A 26,662-nucleotide genomic window follows, 5' to 3' on the forward strand; every position below is an offset into this window, starting at 1 on the left:
GGCAGTCTCTTAGAATGGAGCCTTTAACCTGTGGGATCTGCTCTAACTCTGGATAGTGTCAAAATGGAAGTGTATTATAGGACCTCCCAGCTAGTATTAGAGAATTGTTTGGGAAAACCCACGTATCTGGTGTCAGAAGCGAAGTATTGTGTATACAAGTAAAGGAGAAACACAGGAGTGTTTTTCTTACATACATTTACCAAACAAGTATTCATATTCTTATGTATATTTTAGAAATTAATCTTAACATACAATGAGAGCACACACACACACACAAAATTATTTTTAAAAGCTCAGAGGGACCCCTGGTGGCTCAGTCAATTAAGCATATGCCTTCGGCTCAGGTCATGATCCTGGGGTGCTGGGATCAAGTCCCTCATCAGGCTCCTTGCTCAGCGGGAAGTCTGCTTCTCCCTCTGCCTGCCACTCTCCCTGCTTGTGCTCTCTCTCTCTGACAGATAAATAAATAAAATCCTAAGGAAAAAAAAAGCTCAGAGATATGTCTTATTAACTGTTATCAAAGAATGTCAAATGGGTTGTCTTAGAAATTACTCAATTTCTGTGATATCCCATTTTTCTCATAATCTCAAATATGTAGAGCACAGCTAAGTACCATTATTTCCTGATTTTCTTGATGTGTTGTATTTGAATTCCAAAACCTCTAACTCAGTTTTGTAATTAGTTCTATTATCACTGATAGATTTGAATTGAAACTACGTAAAGAGCAACATCTTTTACCTAAGAGTTAACCAAGATAATAGTGAGGGGAGAAAAACAAAATAGCACTTCTGCTTCTAGTTCTTGGCTCAAGAGATGGGCAAGACAAGTCTCACCACTCTCCCACATGTTCACCGTAGAGCAGTCAGGCAGAGGGAGAAGAAGCCCATGAAGATGCTCCTTCTCACAGTGGCTTGCATGAGGTGTAAAGGGTCTCAAATGAGTAGTGTGACAAAATGAGAGTTTGGAGTCTGGGATATCATTTTCAGATATCCTTACCTGGAGTGGAAAATCCTGTCTTCCCTGTCTGTTTGTGGGGTTTCCCCATTCAACTTTCTGTCCCTTAGACCACTCACTACTGTGACAGATGACTTTCACCTAGAATTAGCAAGCTGAATGATCTGAGGGCATAGTCCTTCAGAGAACTACCTACACTTCTGACACTGATTGCAAGTTTTGGGGGTTCCCAAAACCTCAGCCAGGTTTGATAGTTTCTTAAAAGTACTCGGCAAACTCACTGGAAGCCATTACGCTAACAATTATGTTTTGTTATAGGGAAAGGATACAAATTAAAATCACCAAGGGAAAAGACACATGGCGCAGTTTGGGAAAGTTCTAAACATGAAGCTTCTATTGTCCTCTCAGGATGCATTCTCTCTTGGCATTGGTGCATGATAATATACACAGAGTATTACCAATCAGGGAAATTCACCTGACCCCTGGTACCCAAAGTTTTTACTGGGGCTTCATTACATAGGCATGATTAATTGATTGTCCACATGGCTGATCTCAGCTTCCAAGTCAACTGATACAAATGACCCAAAGTCCTCACCCTAAATCACATGGTCAGCCTTTCCCGATACAGCACCCACCTAAGATTATCTGGTATGTCCAGCCCTGTCCTAAGATCTAGTATGACCAGCACCTGCCTAGAGGCACTCCTATCAGGTTTGACATTGATTTCCTCCCAGAAACCAAGACTAAAGGATAAACTTCTCTCTGGACAAGGCCAAATTATTTACCACACAGACCCCAATTAAAACTTAACATTTTTAATGAATTGCCTTCTCTATGAGGCAATTTTAAAAGGTGATTTCATGAACTTGTTACTTACCCTAGTGGAATTGAAATATTACAATACTACATCTTAACTGTGTGCTACTTTTCTTCTTTATCTCCTATAAATTTTATAACCACTAGCACTCTCACTGGGTCACAGAGGACAAAGCATTGGGGAAAGCAAGTGATGATTAAACTTGCCATTTATACTCAGGGCCTCTGGTAAGTACTTTCCCATACGTTTTATGCATATCTCATAGGCATTAGTTTCCCAGGGCTTTCGTAACAAATTACCACAGACTTGGTGGTTTAAAACAACAAAAATTTTTTTTTGGACAGAAATCCAAAATCAGGGGCACCTGGGTGGCTCAGTCGTTAAGTGTCTGCCTTCGGCTCAGAGTGTGATCCTGGAGTCCTGGGATCGAGCCCCATATCGGGCTCCTCCACTGGGAGCCTGCTTCCTCCTCTCCCACTCCCCCTGTTTGTGTTCCCTCTCTGGCTGTCTCTCTCTCAGTTGGATAAATGAATAAAATCTAAAAAAACAAAAACAAAAACAAAACAAAACAAAACAAAACAAAAAGAAATCCAAAATCAAGGTGTCTGCAGGACCATAATCCTTAATAAGGCTCAAGGGAAGAATCTTTCCTTGCTTCTTCCAGTTTCTGGTGGCTCCAGCATTCCTTGGCTTCCTGCCTACATCACTCCAATCTCTGCCTCTGTGATCATATGGCCTCCTCTTTTTTGTGCATCTGTGTCTTCTCCTCTTCTGTCTTTCACAAGGACACATGTCATTGGATTTAGGACCACTCTACTAATCAAGGATGATCTCATCTCAAGATCCTTAACTTAATAACATCTGCAAAGATACTTATTCCAAATAAAATCACATTCACAGGCTCCAGGGGTTGGATGTGGACATATCTTTTTAGGGCCCACCATTCAACCCTCTGTAGACACCAAACAATATCAAGAGACAAGCACAAGGCTTGGAGTAAGAAAATCTGGATTCAAACTGAAGGCTTCAGAGAGGATTTTAATTCTGGATCTACAAGTCCAGCACTTGTTCTACTGCCCAGCTAATACTAATTTTTTAGGATTCCCTGGGAAATCTTCCTTTACTACATCCAGGACTAAAATCCCTCTGCTGAGAGCTGGTATGACTGTACTTAGCTGTTAAAATTCTGAAAGATTTCTTCCTGACCACCTTCTAAAACTGACCACCACCTAAAATTGACTCTTAGGGCACCCTTTCAACCTCCCCACAATCCCAAAACTAAAATTTTAATGCCTGGCACATCAGGGAATCCCTAAGACTGTGTTCCAGCCCTCTGACCACCCATACTGATCAGCTGGTGCCCATGCCTTACCATAGTTAAATATTTAGAACATCACCCCTGACTATTTCCATGCCAATGAACACTAGTCCATAATTCAGGGACTATAAACTTCTTATAAATTGTATATATGTTTATAGATTTATTTATACATTATTTATTATATATTTTTACAAAGAATATTTCTTATATGTATATGCTTACACATATTATTACATATATATTAAGCATTATTATATATCATACTATTTGTTATACATTTATTTAGTATGTGTATGTTAATGTATTAAATTTAATCTGTTATAGATATAAATCTGTAGATTTATGTTCAATTATAAATTTATATTTGATATTTAATTAATCTACATTTAATTATAACTTTCTTAAAGATTTATGAAATTGATACATTTTAATAAATCCTTATTCGGAAAAAAAGTTCAGTGAAAACATCAAAGGTTTTTCTAACCTTAACTGAATGTCTACTATGCTCCAAGCCCTGGGCTAAGATCTATGAATAAAATTCCTATCCAAAAGCCCTAGAGCATTTTCTTCAGCTGTATTTCAAAATCCAGAGGGACATGTCATTCCTATGATGATTTAACCAAAGCTCAAAACAAATTTACCAAATCCTAAGATACTACAGAAAGTGCTGTTCTGTCACAAAAATTTCTGGATAATGCAGGAAAAATTGTTTCAAGTCAAGGACCACTGATAAGGAAGAAGAAAATCAAAAGGCACAGTAGAATCTTCAGATTCAGAACTGGAAGCAAATCTACAGTACCAGCATCCCCGAGCATCAGAATCTACATTGTAGGAGCCAGACTGCTACAGACTTTCATCATCTGCTACTACCTGCCAGCAGCCCAATCTTTTTACTAATAGTTTTGTAAGATGATTCTTCCATATTTCAAGTGTAAACTGCCTTTCATTCATTTCAAAACCCCTCGGTTTGTCTTTTCTCCAACTCAAAGTTCCCAGTTCCTTCAATCACTTTCCACTGTCATTTCTGGCCAACTTCTTCTGGACACATGGCAGCTTTCCATGTCTTTCTGTAAATAGTTACCCACAACTAGGGTAGTAAATAAGAGAGCAAGCTCTGGAGTCAGTTCATATCCCAGCCCTCCCACTGAACGGATGTGTAACATGGGAAAATAACGCCCCTCTGTTCAGTTTCCTCATTTTATTAAATGGGAAGGATACTACTGCTTATCCCTAGAGGGTGGCTGTGAAGATTCAATGAGACATTATATATAGTCCTTGGAACAGTGTGAAGCACACTGAGAACCCAGACAAAAATCTCCAGTACAGTGGGACTATTATCTCCCTTGATCTAAAAACTCTCTTACTTATTAATAGACCTTAGATTGTATGAGCAGCCTCCTCACACCCTGCTGACTGGTGAGCTTGCAGGCAGTCTAAAACCCCCTAAGTCTCCTCTTATGTTAAGTGTCTACACCTATATAATTGATATTTTTAATAAAAAATATATATTTTGCACTTACCTCTCTTAAATTTATATTATTTATTTTATGCCCTTATTCTAAACTGTCAAAGTCTTTTAGAAGTCATCCAGTACAGTTACTTTTTCTTTGGCTAACATGTTTTAACCCAATTTGCTAAACATATTCTGAATGTCTTTATTCAAATGTGAAAAGGCCAGCTTAAATTTCTAGTCATATTTCACTAGAGACCTTCCTTGAGACTGATAAAAATTCTACATCAACACTCCTTGGATCTAGATTTTAAATTGACTACAAATCCTTCTAACCATTATAATCTAGCCCATGCAAAGAGATCAAGAGGGGCTCTGTTAAATGCCTTTCTGTAATCCAGATGAACTATGTCTATAATTATTCCCCTTAGCCATCATGCCCATAATGCTATCTTTTCATTTTTTAACTCCTGTTCTCCATCAAGAATCAAAACCATTTACTTCTTCTCCATTTTTTAAAAAATTCAGCATTGCTGGGTCCTTATTTCGTAGGTAGAGTTCAAGGTACAGGAAATAGACTGATGAATGTGACCTAGGTCTGTCCTCAAGGAACTTAGAGTCTACAAGAGAGACAGCAGTAATCAGACAGTTACAATGGGAGTAGTCTCATGGGTGAAATAATATGGATAAGCATAGGCTGCTGTATGTCTCCATTACTATGGCTGCATAGAAAATGACCTAAAGCTTGTCAATGTAAAGCCACACATTTCATGTGTATGGATCAGGAACTCAGATAAGACACAATGCAGACATCTTTTCTCAGCTCTGTGATGTCTGATGGCCTCTCCTGGAAAACTTGTAAACAGGTGATGCTGGGGCCTCAGTTCTTCCCCATGTGGGCATCTCCACGTGGTCTTCAACATGAAAAAAATTGAGGTTTCTTAGAAGATAGTGGCCAAGTTCCAAAGATGAACATCTTGAGAGAGAGAGAGAGAATGAGTGACCACCTGGTGGAAGCTATACCACCTTCCAGGACCTGGTCTTGGAGCCACAGAGCTTCACTTCCATCACACTTAACTCATCAAGACAGTTGCAAAGTCCCACTGAGCTTCAAGGAGGGGAAACAGATTCCATTTCTTGATGAGAGCGGAAAGGCTGTGAAGAGCATGTGGGACTGGAAATATTGCAGTGGCCATTTGGGGACAATACCATCTGCCATATTGTGCAAATACACAGAAACAACACATAACCTAAGCTGGGAAGAAGGGCTCAGGGAAGGACACAGAGTGTGAATCACCACAAGGCAAAACTACCCTGAAATTCAGTAAATAAGCGTGAAAACAGAAGCACAACGTGCAGCCATATTACAATCCCAAAAGACCATATACACCTATAAAAGATGACACAAGTTAGACAGTAGAGATGGAAGGTTGTCTCCAACCTCTGCCCAGACCTTAGCAGTTCTTGAGCTGGCCTGACTTGTTCCCCCTGGGCCAGGCCCAGGGACTTTCATTTGTGCAATATCACCACCCCTTCAGGTGTCCATTGTTGCACCCTCCATTCTGAAGACTTCTAGGTATTCAAGAGCATTAAAAGAAGACGTTAGGAAAGCAAGAGAAGTGCATTTGGAAGGAGGAGTTGCCCCACAGAGTGGACTGAATGAATGCTGAACAAGGTCATGGGCATAGGCCAGCCTGCGGCAGAGTGCTGGCTAAGGCTGGTGCCTTCTGTGCACTGCCCAGGCAAGAAGACAGCTTACACGGGTCCTCAGCATGAGCAGCAGAGACTCCCACATGGACACTGCATCTGAGTGACACATAGTCTGTAGGTGTCTACCTGCTCCTTTTCATCTGGCACCTCCTTCTTATCTTGTACAGCTAAAAAATCTTGATCTTGTCTGAAGAGAGGAGAAAAAAACAGGACATGTATTCTCCTAAATTTTCTATCTTATTAGTGACCTGTGGCATTTGAATTTCAAAGCTGAATATTTAGCACCTTTGTTCTCTAGTTCCAGCCTATCTAGCCCAGCACATTTAATTCTTTAGCCACACTAGTCACATGTGACTAGTGGCTCCCTTATTAGATAGCAAGGTTTAGGTACCCAGTATATGTTGGGTAAATAAGCCTCAGAGAATAAGGTGAAAGGAACTTGGAAAAATGGCTGGAGGGGCCAGAGATAGGCACAGAGCAGTTGATCTTTCAAAATATTTTCCCAGCACAAAGACATTATACAATTAGGAGCTATTGAGTACCAATTTTAAAATTCTAACATTACCAGAAGTCAAATGGTCAAAATAGCAAGAGATTAAGTAGAATCTTTGACAGATGAAGGCCCCTCCTGGAACACCCAGCCTTGGGTCAAGACTGTAGTGCTGAGCTGCTTCTGGCTGGCCAGGAGCTATTCAAACCAGGACAGACCAGAGCTCTTCTCCCCAGACCCCCAGCACAACAGCTGACTGGCATTTCACTCCTGCTCTTGAGCTGGGTTCCTGTCCCTCCTAATCTAAGATGTGATTAAATTGAATTGCTTTCTAAATCTGTTATGTAATTTGTATGTAATGCCCTTAATATTGGGTTTGAATACAATTGCAGTAAGATACACTAATTGATTCGTTTAATTTTATTTTCCATCCTTTGAATTGAAGCCTTTGGGACTCAATATGTAAAGTAATATGCAAATTGGGAATTCGATGCAAGAAGACTTGGCAGTTTTTTTAAACAGGACTCAAGCATTACTTGGAATCATTTAAGAGAGTAATTTCAAACAAAGCAACCTCTACTTGTCCTTCTGTGTGATTAAATTTTGGCATACACAAACATATATAAACAAAACATGCTCAAAATCACTGCATATTAATTGATGATATAGGTCAAAGAACAATTATACTTCTCTCATGATTTTTCTACCCGTAACCCTAATATAAAACAGAATAAGGCTTTACAAGTTCTCATAATTTTCCACAGACCGGATGAAGCAGAGAATAGCTGTAAAAAGAGGAATCAATCCATCAAAAACTAGTGAGTACCTTCTTTGGACTAATAATAATAATAACAGCTAACATTGAGTGCTTATTACAGAACAGGCACTGTGCTCAGAATTTTATCTAGATTATTTTAGGCTAGGGATTCAGTTAGGGGCTTTCAGAGATATATACATGATAAAGCTCATTCCCTATACCCAAGGAGCTTAAAATTTAAGTGCCAAATGTTGGTATTAACAAAAGGTTCTAAGGGTTGAGAGGAAACAGATATCTTTTGAATCTAAAGAAATTTAGCTTTCTGTTTTCCTTATTCCCAAATTTCGCCACTGTGGATGCAAGCATGATTCTGATACTAACAGACAGATAGCCTTAATATGCAGCTAAGTTGATTTCAAAATAACTGTTCTTGGCCCTCCACTTCCTCCTTCCAAATGAATGCCATTTTTCTGGGTTCAGAGGAGATCACAAATTTCAAACTGTGAATGTAATCTCTCAAGAGTTGTCACTGTTTCCCGAGTGTGGCTCACACAATAACAGCACTGGCAATTTCATCGCTCACCGCAGTTAATATATTTCACTATGATCAAACCATAGTTTACAGGAAATTGCTAAACTATTGATGTCATGGATGAGGAAATCAGTACATGAGATCGCCAAGTCCTAGAATTCTGAGAAAATGAGAAGTTGGTGGGATGGAGCTTGTTTGGCTGAGATAACATTAACAGTGTGAGTACCATGGCTTTCAGTTTGGAGATGACATGTAAAGGCAGACCAACAGCTCCGAATCCTGACTAAGTCTCTCTCAAGCCTCATTTCCCATATCATTAGGAATAAGGTGTTGGACTCAATGAGCTCCACAGTTCTATGATTTTTTAAATTCTTTTCTAAATTCTTCAGCATCACGTAGGCAAAGCTATTCATTTTAAATCTCAAAATATCTTAGTCCTAGAAACAATACCTCAATTTAAGTTTGAAGAATGAATGACACAAAGAAGGTCACTGTCCATGTCGCACAGTAGTAGTACCAGACAAGAAGCCAATTCTCTGAAATCCAAGACCAAGGATATTTCAAAGCACCATGCTCCCTTTCTGGACAAGATGACATGATATCTCAAAGACTGTTAAAGCTATTGAGGAAGTGTCTACAGCTACTTCTGGCTATCCACACCTATCTTTATTACCGTAAGAGATTGCAACACTGTCACAAAATCATTCCTTTCCTGTATTCAGGCCCCCCTGCCATGTGACCCCCATTCTGACTCGGCTCAGCCAGGTGACTTGCTCTGGTTAATAGGAAGGATATCAGCAAGTATGACCCAAGCAGAAACCTGAAAAGCACCAATGCAGTGGGGCTTGCCTTCTTTTTGGCTATCCTTAGAACTCTGATTCACTACAGGAATGAGCCCAGGCTAGCCCGTAAGATGATAAAGGACTTGTGCCCCAGTCATTCCTTTTGCCCCCCCCCACAGTCAGCCAGCCAAAAACCCAAAACATCATAGCAGAACAGCAGATGACCACAGATGCATGAGTGAGACCAATGAAAATCAGCAGAAGAACTCTCCAATCTGAGCCCAACCCAAATTACTGTACGACAGGATCCTAAGTTAAATGAATGGTTGCTGTTTTAAGCCACTAAGTTGTGTGATCATTTGTTACACAACAAAAATATCTAAGTCCCCAAGCAAATTCTCAAAGGGATTTCTGTGTGAAGCAGAGAGCTACAGCTAACTAATGCAATGAAGAAGACAAAATTATTTTAAAGGTCTGCAGGACCTAGCTGCCAGCAGAACACAGAGTGGTGATTAGTTTTCAAATCTAAGGAGGTCCTTGGGATTCCATTATTTCTCTGAAAATCTTCAGAGCCAAATTTCACAACAGCACTTGGTTGCGTATTCATTTGTATGCATTACTTCACATCTTCTTAAAATGCCAATGGTTCCAGGCTTTACTATATACTACTCTTACTGGATTAAAATTTCAAGACTGAACACCAAGTCATCAACAAAGTATTGTGAGGAAAGAAAACAAAGTGCAGGCTAACTTTGCTCAATAGCTAGTTCACAATTGAGGATTTGAGTAGAAATTCACTTGGCTTCCACGTTTATTTATATTAGTTTGACCAAGCTGTTGAGAAATTACTTCTGATATATAGGTCTATGGGAATTATTTTTGTATGTTCAATCAAAAATATCCAAAGAGGAATAAAAATTTCAAAAGCATATTAACTTACTTAATTTATGATCTCCTAATTAAGCAGAAATGCTAAAGCAAAAGCAATTCTATGAATTACAGTAACATGTTTAGTGTTATTTTTTTCTCTCATAGATCTTACTTTTTTTTTCAATTGAACTTTGGACGTGCTCTAACATCTCTGCCTGTAGAGACACAGTGAGAAACAAGCAGAATATTAAGCAAGCTCTTATATGTCTCCCCAGGGAGCCTTCTGCTAATATTATACATTGCAACAACATTGCTTGAATGGTTTATTAATGGCAGCAAAACAGAGTGAATGTTACATACAATGATAATAACAATAAAGGTTATTTATACTCTGCCTACCTACCAGATAGCTTTAGAGGCCTACAAAGATACACTTACACCACCAGAAATACAAAATAAAAATGGGACAAACTGCTTTTGGATATGAAAAAGAATCAGAATGATGTGCTGTCCAGTTCCAGGAAAACAGAACTATGGACAGTTGTCCAACAATTCTAAATTTATAAAAAATTTACATCTTCCCTTTGTTTCAGAATTTGAAATATGTGCATGAGTATTCCAAGTCATCATTTCTGGTGAACAGGAAATTCAACTTTAAAAAGAAATCATCAGAGCACCTGGGTGGCTCAGCCGGTTAAGCATCTGGCTCTTGATTTTGGCTCAGGTCATGATCTCGCAGTTGTGGGATAGAGCCCCACATTGGCCTTCGTGCTTAGTTCAGAGTCTGCTTCAGATTCTCTCTCTCCCGCTCCCTCTGCCCCTCCCTGCTCGTGCTCTCTCTCTCTCTCTCTCAAATAAATACATAAAATCTTTTTTAAAAAATAAATAAAATAATAAATAAACAAAAAGAAATGATTGGTATACCAGCCCCAGACCCGGTGCATCTCAGCATTTCCAGTTCTCCATAAGGAATTGCCTCCTGAACCTTAGATCCTAAAAAAGCTAGTATCAGAGGGAAAAGACAAGAGAAAAGGGAAAAACATAGAGATGATGGGGTAGTAATAAATGGCCATCTTCTCACTTAAAAACTCTATCCAGAAGACTGAACATATTATATGATGACTTCTTTGCTTACCACCCACCCACCTCTGGAAGTCAAATTATTAGTAAAGTGTCCATCAGTTCAAATATCTTGTAGGAGAAATACACATTCACAGAGTTCTTATGGAAACATCAACTTGATTATATTCAGTGAAAGAGAAATTCCCAAATTGGAATATATCTTTCTATCACCGGACATTCTGCCCGAGCCCATACCTATGCAAGAATGCTTTACATCCCTAGTTTAAATCATCTCTATACTCAGATCTATTTTATTATTATTTTTTGGTCAGCTTTTATATGTGACTTAAAAATCTTGTGACTTATATTCTATCTGCTACATTCTAAGGAAAGTAGATTTTACTCTCTGGGGTATCATTTGTCTGTTGAATGAAGTAATGAGTGAAAGAACGTAGATTTGGATGAGCTAGACCAAATCTGAATTATTCTGAGTGAGAAAGATCCAGAGGTCAGGAACGAGAATGAGGAAATGGAAAGCCTTGGGGTGGGGGTGGGGGGTGGTGAAGAGATAAAAGGAAGGCCAGCATCAGAGGGCCAAGCAGAGACTTAGAAATTGCTAAAGAGGGTTTTTGCAGTACAAAGTTGCTTATTATGTAATGTACTTTTCCCACTCTCTCCCTCTCCTATATATCCTCAACAAAATCTGCATTGCTTACCAATGCCTGTGAATTTCATTTTCATCTTGAGGAATGCAAATAAATACTGAATCTTAGAAGGTAGTGAGTATGTGGGTTGGAGGGGGAAGAGGACAAGGGGATGGAAGGGTAAAAACAAAGGCCAAATGTGAAGGCAAACAGCATGCTGGCTGTGTATGACACTCACAAAAATCATCCACTTACTCACATTTTTAAATTATCAAATAACTAAATCCTTCCAGGAAATTCATTCACAGGCTGTATTGGGAATCTTAAGGTTGCAAGTGACAGAAACTTATCATCCAAATGAAAGAGAGATCCTCTCTTTCCAGCTTCTATATATCAAATCTCAAGAAAGTCACTAATTGATCATAGTTATTTGTACATCCTTGAACCAATTACTGTGTCCAGGAATGTGCAGTACTGAATGACCCAATGTAGAATTGTCTCTAGAAATTGACAAAAAAATAATGAAATGGAAAATCAATGGCCTTATTTTATTTTATAGCCAGTTTACTTGTTTGTCTCCCCAACTATATTATAAGCATCTTTAGGATAGAAATTAAAGATTATTAGGCTTTGAACACTCAGAACCTAGGATAATACATACAATAGGCACTAAATAAATAGTGGAAAATGAATTAATGGGTACTCTAGACCATTTGCTTTTCCTCTTTCTGCAATGCTCGTTAATCCCATCTCATCTGCAACAGATCCCCCAGTTTACTCCTTCCTATATCTCCCCAAGACTAAAAAACATAAACCTGTAAGCAACCAATCTTGTCATTTGTAAGATTTTCTCGGACATTGATACAAATGATTGGTTGAATATATTTTATGGACAAATTAATATAATGTGCAATTTTTTGTAAATTTATGATGAAAGACCTTAGGAACATGTTCTCAGGTAGAAATGAATAAATTTGGAGCTGTTGCTTTGTTTTATTATTTCCATTTAGCCTCTGACTTTAAATGCTCTTTTTATATCCAACCTAAAAATTACACTTAGCTTGGAAGCATTTACAAATTTCAAATTTATATCAGGCACTTGAGACTTCACCGCTGCAAAATACTCTGTTACTATAGCTTATGATCTCATCAGGAAGTCTGATTGATTTATGCCTTGTTAACTGTCCCTATTCATCATTCCACATTTAACTAATGTGAAGTTTTATTGAGGTTGCCAAAAGACAATGTCAATTATAAAAACAGGAAAAAAAATACAAGCTGAAATATGTTGACATATTTTTAATCTAAGATATCTCACACATAAAAGTTCTAGTTTGGATACTTTATTAACTAAGGGGTGTGTGTGTGTTCATATGTGTGACATGTATTTATTTGTGCTATTTCTGTTATTACAAAAAGACTAAAAAGAATAGTGGCTTAAATAAGAAAGAAGTGTATGTCTTTCTCATAAAGCAGATTAGCTAGAAGGTCCAGGGCTGGCATGATAATCCCACAATCATCAGGGACCCAGTTCCTTTCCTCTCTGGCTGCCATCATCAACATCTCCCAGTCCAAAATGACTGCTCCAGATGACAGCATGTTCACATTCCAGCCAACAGGAGGCAGAAACACTACTTTGGACAGGTTCTACTTGTCCTTTAAGGGCACAGTGTGGAAATTTCACCCATCACTTCTGCTCACTTGCCATTAGTCAGAACTTAGTTACATGGCCACAACTATCTACAAAGGATACTGGGATATAATCTTTAGGTAGCTATATGCTCAGGTAGATATTTATTATTATATATTCTATCAGAAAAAGAATATTGGAAGACAACACAGGCTCTGCCAGTGTTTTTCCTTTGTTCCCTGATAATAAAAGATTTCTGTTCTAACTACCTATCCCATAAAGATTCAAACTTCTGTGAAGTTTTGTAATCAATTCACCTGAGTAATTCACCTGTGCCTATTGACACTGAACATCAAAGATCTAAAGGTAATGCTCGTAAGTTACCATGAGCTACAATGAAAAGGAGGGAAGTGTCATTGGCATTGCACAGGAAGTGTCATGCAGCACAATGGGGTTTTATTTTTCAACTTGAACTTGAAAGATAAAAGCAATGCTAAATGCCCTTCCCGACACCGCTGCTTTCAGCAGAACACTGATAATGGCAGAGAGAACAAACTACCAAAGAAAATCCAGAAGAGCAAGGATAGATGCAAGTTAGAGAAGTTAAGTATCATGTATCTTTTCCTGGAGTTAACAAGTAAAGCAGGTAGTGACTACCATAGGGATCATGTTTGAGAGAAACAAAACTTTCTGGAGAAATACATTTGTAACAATTTAGTATCTAAAGATCATATTTTGAGTATATGCATAAACAAAGACCCAGCTTTATATTAAGTTTCTTGGTGCCAGAAACAGACTTCTTAAAACAGCCTTGAAGTGAAATAATACATGGAGCCTGCAGACACCCACGTTCTCTGACACAATATGCCAAAGCCTTGAAGTAATCCTGTGTGACCTGGCTAACAGCCATCATCAGGTCTGTAAGAATGATTGCAGAGTATCACTGCATGCCACTCTCCACATACTCTTTGTAAAGGGTTATATATAAATATATCAACTTACGTGTAGTTTTCATTATACAGCGTTAGTTTAGTCATTTTCAACAGGCCATTTTGCCTTCTTCACAAAGCCATAAGGTAAAGAACCCATTCTACCTAGCTTTCCACTCTGGGAAATTTATCCTATATGTATACTTTTGCAAGTACATACAGATAAATGTATGAGAGTATTGATGGTTTATACAACAGAAGTGTATATGGTCATTAAAAACAAGTATATGTGTAATATGATCCCCTTTATTCTAGTAAATGTTCATAAATGCATATAACTTTTCCAGAAGAATCAGGGGGACTCGGAAGGGACTTATGCTTTTCACTTTATTACATTCTGTACTACTTTGAGTTTTTTTCATAAATGACATAACTTTAATTCTTTAGCTAATAAAAAGAATTCCTTCAAGGGACCATGACATGTAAGTACCTAAATTGAGAAGATCCATCCAGGTCATGAATTAGGTGTCAAGAATGGGTAGTGCCAGGCCAGTAGTATTGCCTAAAAAATACTGCCTGAGATTTTTTTCTCTCTGGTTCTGCCAGATGTTTCACTGGCAGCTAGAGATCCTTAGACTTGAGGATGTTGCCTCTATCTCACTAATCATTCTTAACATAGACATCTTTTTCTTTTCTCCATTACAAATAGGGAACTTCAGGCATCTCCGATGCTCCCAGGGAACAAACGTGAAGCTCATAACTAGAGATAAGTCACAGAAAATGCCGTCAGTGGGACAATGATCCAACCCCTGAACTCAGAATCACAGAGGTCCATCCTTCTGGCTTGGGCTCTGGAATCAGAAAGTTCTCAGTCCTTTTTCTAGCTCTACAACATCTTGGTTGGGCAGTCCTACATGATTCATTGATTTTCTCTATGTTTGTCTTATCACCTATAATATCATCACCATAATGTTGCTTAACTCAGGTGTGCCTTGTGAGGAATCAGTTAGTGAGCACACAGATAAGGTTTAGCAATTATCCAAGCAAAACCGAGTAGCCTCAGACAACTAGATAAGTGCCACTTTTCCTACAAGATAATCAATCCCTGTTCCTGGCTTATTGTAGTCTATGCATCTATCAGGGCTGACAGTTTAGAATATACGCAATTTGCTATTGAACTCAGAGGGACAAGAAAACATAATTGATATTCCCAGTCAGTAGCCATCATAGAACCTAGTGCAACAATTCCAGTTAATAAATATTTATTGAGAGGCTATTATGCACAAAACATCCTGACTGGCTGAAGATTAAAAAAAAAATACATCATTTCCTACCTTCAGGAGCTCACAAACTTATGATGAATACAAGTCACAGAGAGTATTCTTTAACAGAGGACCAAACAGAGGTCCCTGAGTGACTCAGTTGGTAGAGCATCTGACTCTTGGTTTTGACTCAGGTTATGATCCTGAGGTCATGTGATCAAGCCCCACCTCCGGCTCTGCATTCAGCAGGGAGTCTACTTCAGATTCTCCCTCTCCCTCCCCCTCTGCGCCTCTCCCCACTGGCACATGCTCATGCACTCTCTCTCTCTCTTTCTAAAATAAATAAATAAAATATTTTTTAAAAATAGAGGACCAAACAGTATGTTCATGAAAGCATAGAGAAGGAACATTAATTCCAACAGAAAGAAGTTTACAGCCTTCAGAGTTTTTTGGAGGAGATATAATTTAGGTAATGCTTTGCAGGAAGATAGGACAACTTGGGTAAAAATGTGGAAATAGGAGAATGCAGACTGTATTTAGGAAGAATGCATTTGTTTGCAAGGGCTGCCATAATAAAATACCACAGACTGGGTAGCTTAAGCAACAGAAATTTATTTCTTGAGGCTGGAAGTCCAAGATCAAGGTGTTGGCAAGTTAGTGTCTTCTGAAGCCTCTCTCCTTGGCTTGCAAATGACTGCTTTCTCCCTGTGACCTCACATGATCTTTCTTCTGTGCACCTACCCCTAGTGTCTCTTTGTGTGTTCAAATTTTCTTTTCTTATAAGGACACCTGTCAGATTGGATTAGGGCCAATCAGAATGACCTGTTTAAAGCCCTTATTTCCAAATACAGTCACGTTCTGAGGTACCAAGGTTAGGATTTCAACATATGAATTGGGGGGGGGGCACAATTCAGCCCTCCATAACAAATAACAAGTAATGTGATGGAAGTAAATAACATATGGGATGGCATATAGGAGAAGGTTAGATAAAATACAAGGTAAAAAAAACAAAAACTTCTTGAGCTCTTATTATAAATAAGGCACTCACTATTCTAAGAACTTGCACAAATTTATTTTATCCTCACAAGTAGTGACTGGGTGGCTCAGTCTTTAAGTGTCTGCCTTCAGCTCAGGTCATGATCCCAGGGTCCTGGAATCGAGTCTCAAGTTGGACTCCCTGCTCAGTGGGAAGCCTGTTTCTCTCTTTCTCTCTATGCCTCCTCCCCCTCATATGTGCTCTCTCTCTCTCAAATAAAGAAATAAAATTTTTTAAAAAATCCTCACAGTAGCACTATGAAGTAGGTTTTATCATTATTCCTATGTCTGAGGAATGAAATTGAGGTATAGAGAGAACTATACAACCAGGAAGTCCTAATCCAAGGTTCATACTCTTAATCTCTACACTCTACTGTCTAGGAAAAGTAGAAAGGAGTCAAATTGTAGACCACTTTCAAAGCCAATCTGAGGAGATTGGATTTAATTCTGTAAGAAATGGGAATCCAATGGTAACTGAACAAGGGAGTAGAACTGTCTTTTTTTTTTCTTTGAGACTTCCAACAGTAACATATAGAATAGATTGAAATGGAAAAAGCCAGCACGCCACTATATTACCTATAAGATGTTATAGAAACTTTGACTATAGGTATTGGATGTGAGTCGCCTCATAGAAAACACAAAAGAAATTTTGCAATACTTTTTTTTTTAAAGATTTTATTTATTTATGCGATAGAGATGGAGACAGCCAGTGAGAGAGGGAACACAAGCAGGGGGAGTGGGAAAGGAAGAAGCAGGCTCGTAGCAGAGGAGCCTGATGTGGGGCTCGATCCCACAACGCCAGGATCATGCCCTGAGCCGAAGGCAGACGCTTAACCGCTGTGCCACCCAGGCGCCCCGAAATTTTGCAATACTTAAAGCACAAAAATTTTAAGAACTCAAGTTTATTTCCATCATTACAAATTCATGATGGAGTTTTAAATAACCCACGGAACTGTTCTTCTTGCTCCCTCTACATTTACAGCAAAATATCAGTAGTAAGAACCGATATGATCTTAATAGTAGTATTAATTATTTAGCCATGGTAATTTTTGGTTTGTTGATTAGTTGGTTTTTGTTGTTGTTGCTTCAATTGCATCATCTCTTTCTTGTATCAACTCTGCGAGGTGATGCTGCACTTGCAGGAACTGGAGATTAAAGAAGCATCATAACAATGAAAAGCATACTGGCCACAGATTAGAGATACTCCTACTGAGGCCTAACTAGCTACCGTCTGAGCTCTTAAACACTTGGTAGAATTTTTTTAAAACAGTTTTATTGAGGTATGAGTGACATAAAATAAACTGCAAGTATTTAAAATGCACAATTTGTTGGATTTTGACCCAAACACGTACCCATGGAACCATCGCCAAAATAATGAGATAAGAAACACATCCATATTCTGATACCAAAAAAATCAAGATAACAAACACATTCATCATTCTCCGAATTCTCCTCGGGCCCCTCTGCAGCCTCTTCTCACCACTTCTCTTCTCTTCTTTCCACAGACGATTCACTGATACGCTGTTGCTATAGAGAAGTTTGCATTTTCTAGAACTTTAAATTAATATTATCAGACAATATGGATTATTTTTTACTGATTTGTTTTACTCAACATTAGACTTGAGATTCCACCATGTTGTTGCACATTCATTCCTTCTTGTTGCTCAGCAGGATTCCACAATTTCTTTATCCATTCACATGCTAAGGGACATTTGGGTTGTTTCCAGTCCCAACCTGGAAAATAGAGCTGCCATGAATTTGGGGACAGTCTGGGTATTACTTCCACTTCTCTTGGTTTTCTCATTGTTTTGCATATAGCTATCCAATTATTCCAGCAACGTATGTTGAAAAGACTATCCTTTCTCCTCTAAATTGCCTTTGCAATTTAGAAAAAAATCAATTAACCATATATGTGTGGGTTGATTTCTGAACTCTTTATTCTGTTCCATTGATTTATATGTGTATTTTCACACCAATCCCACACTTTCTCTCTTTTTAAAAAGATTTTATTTATTTATTTGCGAGAGAATGAGAGAGAGAGAGCATGAGCCAGGGGAGGGTCAGAGGGAGAGGGAGAAGCAGGCTTCCCGCTGAGCAGGGAGCCCAACACAGGGCTTGATCCCAGGACTCTGGGATCATGACCTGAGCTGAAGGCAGAAGCTTAACCAACTAAGCCACCCAGGTGCCCCCCAATACCACACTTTCTTGATTATAACTTAATAATAAGAGTTCAAGTGAAGTGGGTTAAGTCCTCCAACTTCATTCTTTTTCAATGTTATTTTCACTAGTCTAGGTCCTTTGCATTTTCATGTGAATTTTAGAACCTACTTGTCAATTTCTACAATTTGCCTTCTGAGATTTTAAATGGGATTGCGTTGATCAATTTGGAGGCAATAACTATCTTAACAATATTGAATCTTCTTTTTTTTTTTTTTTTTTTTTTTTTTTAAAATTTTTTTTTTTTTTTTTTTTTTTTTTTTTTTAAAGATTTTATTTATTTATTCGACAGAGATAGAGACAGCCAGCGAGAGAGGGAACACAAGCAGGGGGAGTGGGAGAGGAAGAAGCAGGCTCATAGCAGAGGAGCCTGATGTGGGGCTCGATCCCGCAACGCCGGGATCACGCCCTGAGCCGAAGGCAGACGCTTAACCGCTGTGCCACCCAGGCGCCCCAACAATATTGAATCTTCTAATTCATAAACGGATTATATCTTTCAATTAATTTGTTTTTTTACGTTTTTCAGCAATAAGATATAGCTTTCGGTGTATAATTTTTGCACATCTTTTGTCAGATTTATCCTTAAATATTTCAAATGGTGTAGGCTATTTTAAATAGTATCATTTTTTAACTTTAATTTCCAAGTGTTCATTGGTAACATATAGAAATACAATTGATTTTTCTGCATTGATCTATTGTACTGAAACCTTGTTAAATGGACTTATTAGTCTTAGGAGTTTTTTGCTTCCATAGGATTTTATATATAAATAGTTATGTCGTCTATGATTACAATATGATTGTATCATATCATAGTAATCATATGATTACTGCTTCTATTCCAATATGGTTGCTTTGTTTTTCTTTTTCTTGCCTGACTACAATGGCTAAAACCCCTACTACAATATAAATAGAAGTGGGAAAAGTGAACATCCTGTCTTATCCTTGATTACAGGGTAAAAGCATTCAGTCTTTCACCATTAGTATGATTTCAGTTACAGGTTTTTCATAGGTGCCTTTATCAGGTTGAGGAAACTTCTTTGTATCACTAGTTTGCTGGGAGAATTTTAACAGGAATAAATGTTAGATTTTATCTAATGCTTTTTCTGAATCTATTGAGATGATCACATGGGGTTTTTTAAATCATTTATTAACATGGCAAATTCCATTAAATGATTTTCAAATGTCATTCCCCCCTTACATTCCTGGAATAAGCTCCACTTGAGCTTATGGTATGTTATCGTTTCATTCAATTTGTTAAAATTTATTAAGAATTTTTGCATTTACTTTCATGAGGATATTGGTCTGTAGTTTTGTTGATAATACCTTTGTCTGGTTTTAATATCAGAGTAATGCTGGATTCACATAATGAATTAAGAAGTACTTCTTTTTCAATTTTATATAATTGATATTATTTATTCCTTAAATGTTTGGAAGAATTCACTAGTGAAGTCACCCGGGACTGGAGTTTTCTTTGGCAGAAGTTTTTGTTTGTTTGGTTTGGTTTTTGTTAGTTTTTTTTTTTAAGATTTTATTTATTTATTTGAGACAGAGAACAAAGTGAGAGAGAGAGAGAGCACAAGCAGGTGAGCTGGTCAGGGGTTGGTGCAGAGGGAGAGGCAAAAGCAGACTCCCAGTTGAGCTGGGAGTCCAGTGTGGGGCTCGATCCCAGGACCCTGGGACCATGACCTGAGCTGAAGGCAGATGCTTAACCAACTGAACCACCCAGGCGTCCCTGGGAGAAGTTCTTTGTTCGTTTGTTTGTTTTTTACAAATTCAATTTCTTTAACAGTTACAGTTATTCAGGTATTCTGTTTCATCTTGAATGAAGTTTGGCAACCTGTGTCTTTCAAGGAGGTTGCCCATTTAAGTTGTTCAATCTGTTGGAAAAAGTTGTTCGTAATATTGTGAATACTGTTATCCTTTTAATATCTGTAGTTCCTGAAGTAATATCATCTTTTTTATTCCTGATCTTGGCAATTTGTGTCTTCTCTCATTGTTTTCCTTATCATTCTGGCTAGAGGCTTATCAATTTTATTTACCTTCTCCAAAAAAAAAATCCCTTGCTTCCATTGTCTATCATGTTTCTATTTTCTGTTTCATTGATTTCCACTTGGTCTTTCTGATAATTCTGTGTTTCAACTTTAGTGGGCTAAGATACACCCAGATAGCTGGTAGAATATTATTTCTGGGTATATCTGTGAGTGTGTTACTGGAAGAAATCAGTATTTAAATAGTAGATTGAGTAAAAAAGATCACCCTCACCAATATATTCTTGTTTTAATCATTATTTAGAGAAAGGTGTTAAAATCTGTGACTATAACTATGGATTTCTATGTTTTTCTTGCAGTTCTTTTGGTTTTGTTTTATGTAGTTTGAAGCTATTTTATTAGGCTCACAAATGTTTAGAATTGTTCTGTCTTTTTGATGAGTTAACTTCTTTTTTTTTAAGATTTTATTTATTTATTTATTTATTTATTTATTTATTTATTTGAGAGAGAGCTAGAGGGAGAGAGTTCACAGAGGGAGAGGGAGAAGCAAACTCACTGCTGAATGGAGAGTCCGGTGCAGGGCTCGATCCCAGGGCCCCAGAATCATGACCTGAGCCAAAGGCAGATGCTTAACTGACTGAGCCACCCAGGCACCCCATGAGTTAACTTCTTTATCAAATAAAATGATTCTATTTAACTCTCATAATATCCTTTACTATAAAGTCTACTTTCTCTGATACCAGGAGGCATTTTAACCTTTTTTTAATATGCTAACATGATATGTTTCTATCCTTTTACTTTTAATCAATTTGTGCCTTTATTTTTAAAGTAGGTCTTTTTTTTTTAAAGATCTTATTTATTTATTTGACAGAGAGAGAGGCAGCCAGCAAGAGAAGGAACACAAGCAGGGGGAGCGGGAGAGGAAGAAGCAGGTTCATAGCAGAGGAGCCTGATGTGGGGCTCGATCCCAGAACGCCGGGATCACACCCTGAGCCAAAGGCAGATTCTTAACAACTGAGCCACCCAGGCACCCCTAAAGTAGGTTTTTTATAGAGAGTATATATTTGGGTCTTGCTTTTGTATCCAATCTAATAATCTCTGCCTTTTAATATATATTTAGACCATTAACTTCTAATACAATTGTTCATCTGTTTAGGTTTGAATTTGCAATTTTGCTTTTTTGGATTTGTCCTATCTGCTTTGTTCCAGTTTTCCTTTTTTTTTTCTTCTTTTGAATTATTTGTGTACTTTTAGACATTGTATCATTTCTTCTTTGTTCAATTAGCTATATTTTTTGTTGTCTTTTTTAATGGTTGCTTTAGGGTTTAGAGTATACATCTTTAACTTACATAGTCTACTTTCATGTGATGTTATACAGCAGAACATAGAGCAAAAGAAAGTTATAATAGTATACTTCCAGTTCTTCCTTCTTGGCCTTTGTATTGTCAAACATTTTACTTCTCTACAGGTTATACACTGCATAGGTAAACATAGCTACCATTTCTGGTGTTCTTCATTCCTTTATGTAGATCCAGCTTTCCATCTGGTATCATTTTGTTCTGCTTAAACGACTTCTAGGTAACATCATATTGCACTGCAAGTCTATTAATGATTCATTCCTTTAAGTTTTTTTCTTAATCTCCAAGGGGTATTTATCTCACATTTGCTTTTAAAATACAGACAATCTGCTTTTTCGCAATGGGTTTGCCATCAGAACACAGGTGACATAAAAACCACAGCTAAATGTAAACCAAAACGGGAAAGGAAAAGACACATATTGACATCATCACCACTGGACATGTAGATACAGGTAAGTTTACCACTACCAGTCATCTGATCTACAAATGTGGTGAAATTGACAAAAGAACTATCAAAAAATTGAGGAGGCTGCTGAGATGGGAAAGGGCCCCTTCAAGTATGTTTGACTTGGATAAACTGAAAGCTGAACACGAACGTGGTATCACCATTGATATCTCCCTGTGGAAATTCGAGACCAGCAAGTATTACATGAGCATAACTGATGTCCCAAGACACAGAGACTTTATCAAAAACATGATTCCAGGCACATCTCAGGCTGACTGTGCTGTCCTGATTGTTACTGCTGGTGTTGATGAATTTGAAGCAGGTATCTCCAAGAATGGGCAGACCTGTGAGCATGCCCTTCTGGCTTACACACTGGGTGTAAAACAACTAATTGTTGGTGTTAACAAAATGGATTCCACTGAGCCACCCTACAGCCAGAAGAGATAATGAGGAAATCATAAAGGAAGTCAGCACCTACATCAAGAAAATTGGCTACAACCCTGACACAGTAGCATTTGTGCCAATTTCTGGTTGGAATGGTGACAACATGCTGGAGCCAAGCGCTAACATGCCTTGGTTCAAAAGATGAAAAGTCACCCATAAAGATGAGAATGCTAGTGGAACAACACTGCTTGAAGCTCTGGATTGCATTCTGCCATCAACTCACCCAACCGACAAGCCCTTGTGTCTGCCTCTCCAGAACATCTACAAAATTGGTGGTATTGGTACTGTTCCTGTGGGCCAAGTGGAGACTAGTGCTCTTAAACCTGGCATGGTGGTCACCTCTGCTCCAGTCAATGTTACAACCAAAGTAAAGTCTCTCAATATGCACCATGAAGCTTTGAGTGAGGCTCCTCCTGGGGACAATGTGGGCTTCAATGTCAAAAACATATCTGTCAAAGATGTTCATCATGGCAATGTGGCTGGTGACAGCAAAAATGACCACCAAGGGAAGCAGCTGACTTCACAGCTCAGGTGATTATCCTGAACCATCTAGGCCAGAGCAGTGCTGGATATGCAACTGTGCTGGATCGTCACACAGCTCACATTGCTTGCAAGTTTGCTGAGCTGAAGGAGAAGATAGATCGTCATTCTGGAAAAAAGCTGGAAGATGGTTGCAAGTTCTTCAAATCTAGTGATGCTGCCATTGTTGATATGGTTCCTGGCAAGCCTGTGTGTGTTAAGAGCTTCTCTGACTATCCTCCTCTGGACTGCTTTGCTGTTCGAGACATGAGACAGATGGCTGCTGTGGGTGTCATCAGTGCAGTGGACAAGAAGACAGCTGGAGCTAGCAAGGTCACCAAGACTGCCCAGAAAGCTCAGAAGTCTAAATGAGTATTATCCCCAATACCTGCCACCCCAGTCTTAATCAGTGGTGGAAGAATGGTCTCAGAACTGTGTCATTTGAGTTTAATAGTAATAGTAAAAGACTTATTAATGAAAACAACGCATCGTAAAACGTTCAGAAGGAAAGGAAAATGTTTTGTGGACCATTGTGTGTGTGTGTGTGTGTGTGTGTGTGTGTGTGTGTGTGTGGCAGTTATAAGTTATTACTTTTGAAAATCAGTACTTCTTAATGGAAACAACTTGACCAAAAATCTTTCAGAGAATCTTGAGACCATTGAAACAAAAGTTTAATGAGAATGAATGAATGAATGAATGAATGAATGAATAAATAAATAATACAGACAATCCTCATGTTGCATAGTTAAAATATACGCAGATTTCAATTACCACGATTTAGCTAAATAACACTACCCCCCCCAAAGAAAAACATGGCTTAAATTTCAGTTTCCATGGCAGATGAGCCATGAATAATTGCATAAAGTACAAACTTTGCTAATAGCTATTCACCCCATGAATTACTATGTAAATGACCATCATATGGTTTTTATCCTTTCTGTTATTGATGTGATATATCACATTGATTGATTCATGAATATTGAACCACCCTTGTATCCCAGGTATAATTCCCACTTGACCATGGTGAATGATTTTCTTAATGTATTGTTGGATATGGTTTGCTAAAATTTTGCTGAGGATTTTTGCATTTTTGTTCATCAGAGATACTGGCCTGTAGTTCTCTTTTTTGTAATGTCTTTATGTGGTTTGGTATCATGGTAATGCTGGCCTCATGGAATGAATTTGTATGTTTTCCTTCCTCTTCTATTTTTTGGAATAGTTTGAGAAAAGTAGATATTAACTCTTCTTTGAATGTTTGGTAGAATTCACCCATGAAACTGTGTGGTGTTGGACTTTTGTTTGTTGGGAGTTTCTTGGTTACTGATTCAATTTCATTGCAAGTAATTGGTCCATTCAAATATTCTATTTCTTCCTGCTTCAGTTTGTAAGGTTAGATGCATCTAGGAATTTATTCATTTTTTTTCTAGGTTGTCCAATTCATTGGCATATAATTTTTCATAACAGTCTCTTATAATCCTTTGTATTTCTGTGGTGTCAGTTGTTATTTCTCCTCTTTCGTTTCTGATTTTATTTGAGTCTTCTTCATTTTTTTTTCCATGAGTCTGGCTAGACATTTGCCAACTTTGTTGACCTTTTCAAAGAACCAGCTCCTGGTTTCTTAATCTGTTCTATTGTTTTTTTAGTTTCTATTTCATTTATTTCTGTTCTAGTCTTTATTATTCCCTTCCTTCTACTGGCTTTGGGTTTTTTTGCCTTTCTTTTTCTCGCTCCTTAGGTGTAAGGTTATGTTGTTTATTTGAGATTTTTTTTCTTGCTTCTTGAGGTAGGCCTATATGGCTATAAACTTCCCTCTAAGAACAGCTTTTGCTGCATCTTAAATATTTTGGATCTTGTGTTTTCATTTTCATTTGTTTCCATGTATTTTTTTAATTTCCTCTTTGATTTCTTGGCTGACACATTAATTGTTTGGTAACATGTTATTTAACTTCCATGTATTCGTGTTCTTTCCAGATTTTTTCCTATCATTGATTTCTAGTTTCATAGCATTGTGGTCAGAAACGATGCATGGTTTGACTTTGATCTTCTTGAATTTGTTGAGACTTCTTTTGTGGCCTGATATGTGATTTATTCTGGAGAATGTTCCATGTACACTTGAAAAGAATGTGCATCCTGCTGTTCTAGGTGAACATTCTGAATATATCTATTAGATGATTCATCTGATCCAATGTAATCGTACCCACTGAAAGCCATTGTTTCCTTGTTTATTTGGATTTATATCTCTTTGGATGATATATCCATTGATGTAAGTGGGGTTTTAAAGTCCCTTACTATTATTATATTGCTATCAATTCATTCCTTTATGTTTGTTATTAAATATTTTTTGTATTTGGGTGCTGGTGTTGGGTGCATAAATATTTACAATTGTTGTATCTTCTGGTTGGATTCTTCCCTGTATGATTATATAGTGCCTTTCTTTGTCTCTTATTACAGTCGTTGTTTAAAGTCTATTTTGTCCGATATAAGTATTGCTACCCCAGCTTTCTTTTCACTTCCATTTACACAATAAATGCTTTTCCATCCCTTCACTTTCAATCTGCATATGTCTTTAGGTCTGAAATGAGTCTCTTGTAGGTAGCATATAGGTGAACCTTGCTTTTTTATACATCATTCACCCTATGTCTTTTGATTGGAGTGTTTAGTCCATTTACATCCAAAGTAATTATTGATAGTAATGTACTTACTGTCATTGTATTACTTGTTTTATTGTTGTTCTTGTAGTTCTCTGTTCCTTTCTTCTATTGTTCTCTTCCACGGTTTGGTGGGTTTCTTTAGTGATATACTTGGATTCCTTTCTCTTTGTTTTTTGCTTATCTATTACTGGTTTTTGATTTGTGGCTACCATTAGGTTTGTATATAACAACTTCTGCATATAGCAGTCTATATTAGGTTGATGGTTGCCTAAGTTTGAACCCATTCTTTACTCCTCCACCCCCCCCGCCATGTTTTAGGTGTATGATGTCATACTTTACATCCTTTTATTTTGGGAATCTCTTGACTGATTTTTACACATAAAAGAATCCCAAGGAGGCTCCATGTTCAGGGCATGCAGTGTTAGCAAGGTTTATACACATCTGCTGCAGGAGGGGACTGGCAACCTCCCAGAACTCCTGCCCAGACCAGCCAGGTTGGAGGGGAAAGATCCACAGTGGCAGGCATGTTGTTAGCAAGCTAGGTACAGAGTGTTTGTGCCACATCAGTTCCTGCAGATGTCCTTGTGTATAGGCTGAGATGGGAGGGGAAATGGTGCCCACCTGCTCCTTTGTTCCTGGAGAAATCTCTAACAATCCCTGCCCCTCCAGTGCATACTCTGAGATTACTAAACAAGTCTCTCTGTTGTATACCACGGCATTTTTTCAAACTGTTGTTTCTATGCTGTATCTCTGTGGAGCTGTTTTCTGTGCTGTGTCTTTAAGGGCAGGGACTCA

At 38.0% G+C, this 26,662-nt stretch overlaps 1 pseudogene; it reads left to right on the forward strand.

Annotated features, from left to right (window-relative positions):
* The window catches only part of LOC109488922, a 70,663-nt pseudogene extending 47,075 nt beyond the window's left edge, over positions 1 to 23,588 (forward strand).
* The last annotated feature ends 3,074 nt before the right edge of the window (positions 23,589 to 26,662 follow it).

This window comes from Ailuropoda melanoleuca, chromosome 11 (genome assembly GCF_002007445.2).
Source record: "Ailuropoda melanoleuca isolate Jingjing chromosome 11, ASM200744v2, whole genome shotgun sequence".
NCBI classification, from domain to species: Eukaryota; Metazoa; Chordata; class Mammalia; order Carnivora; family Ursidae; genus Ailuropoda; species Ailuropoda melanoleuca.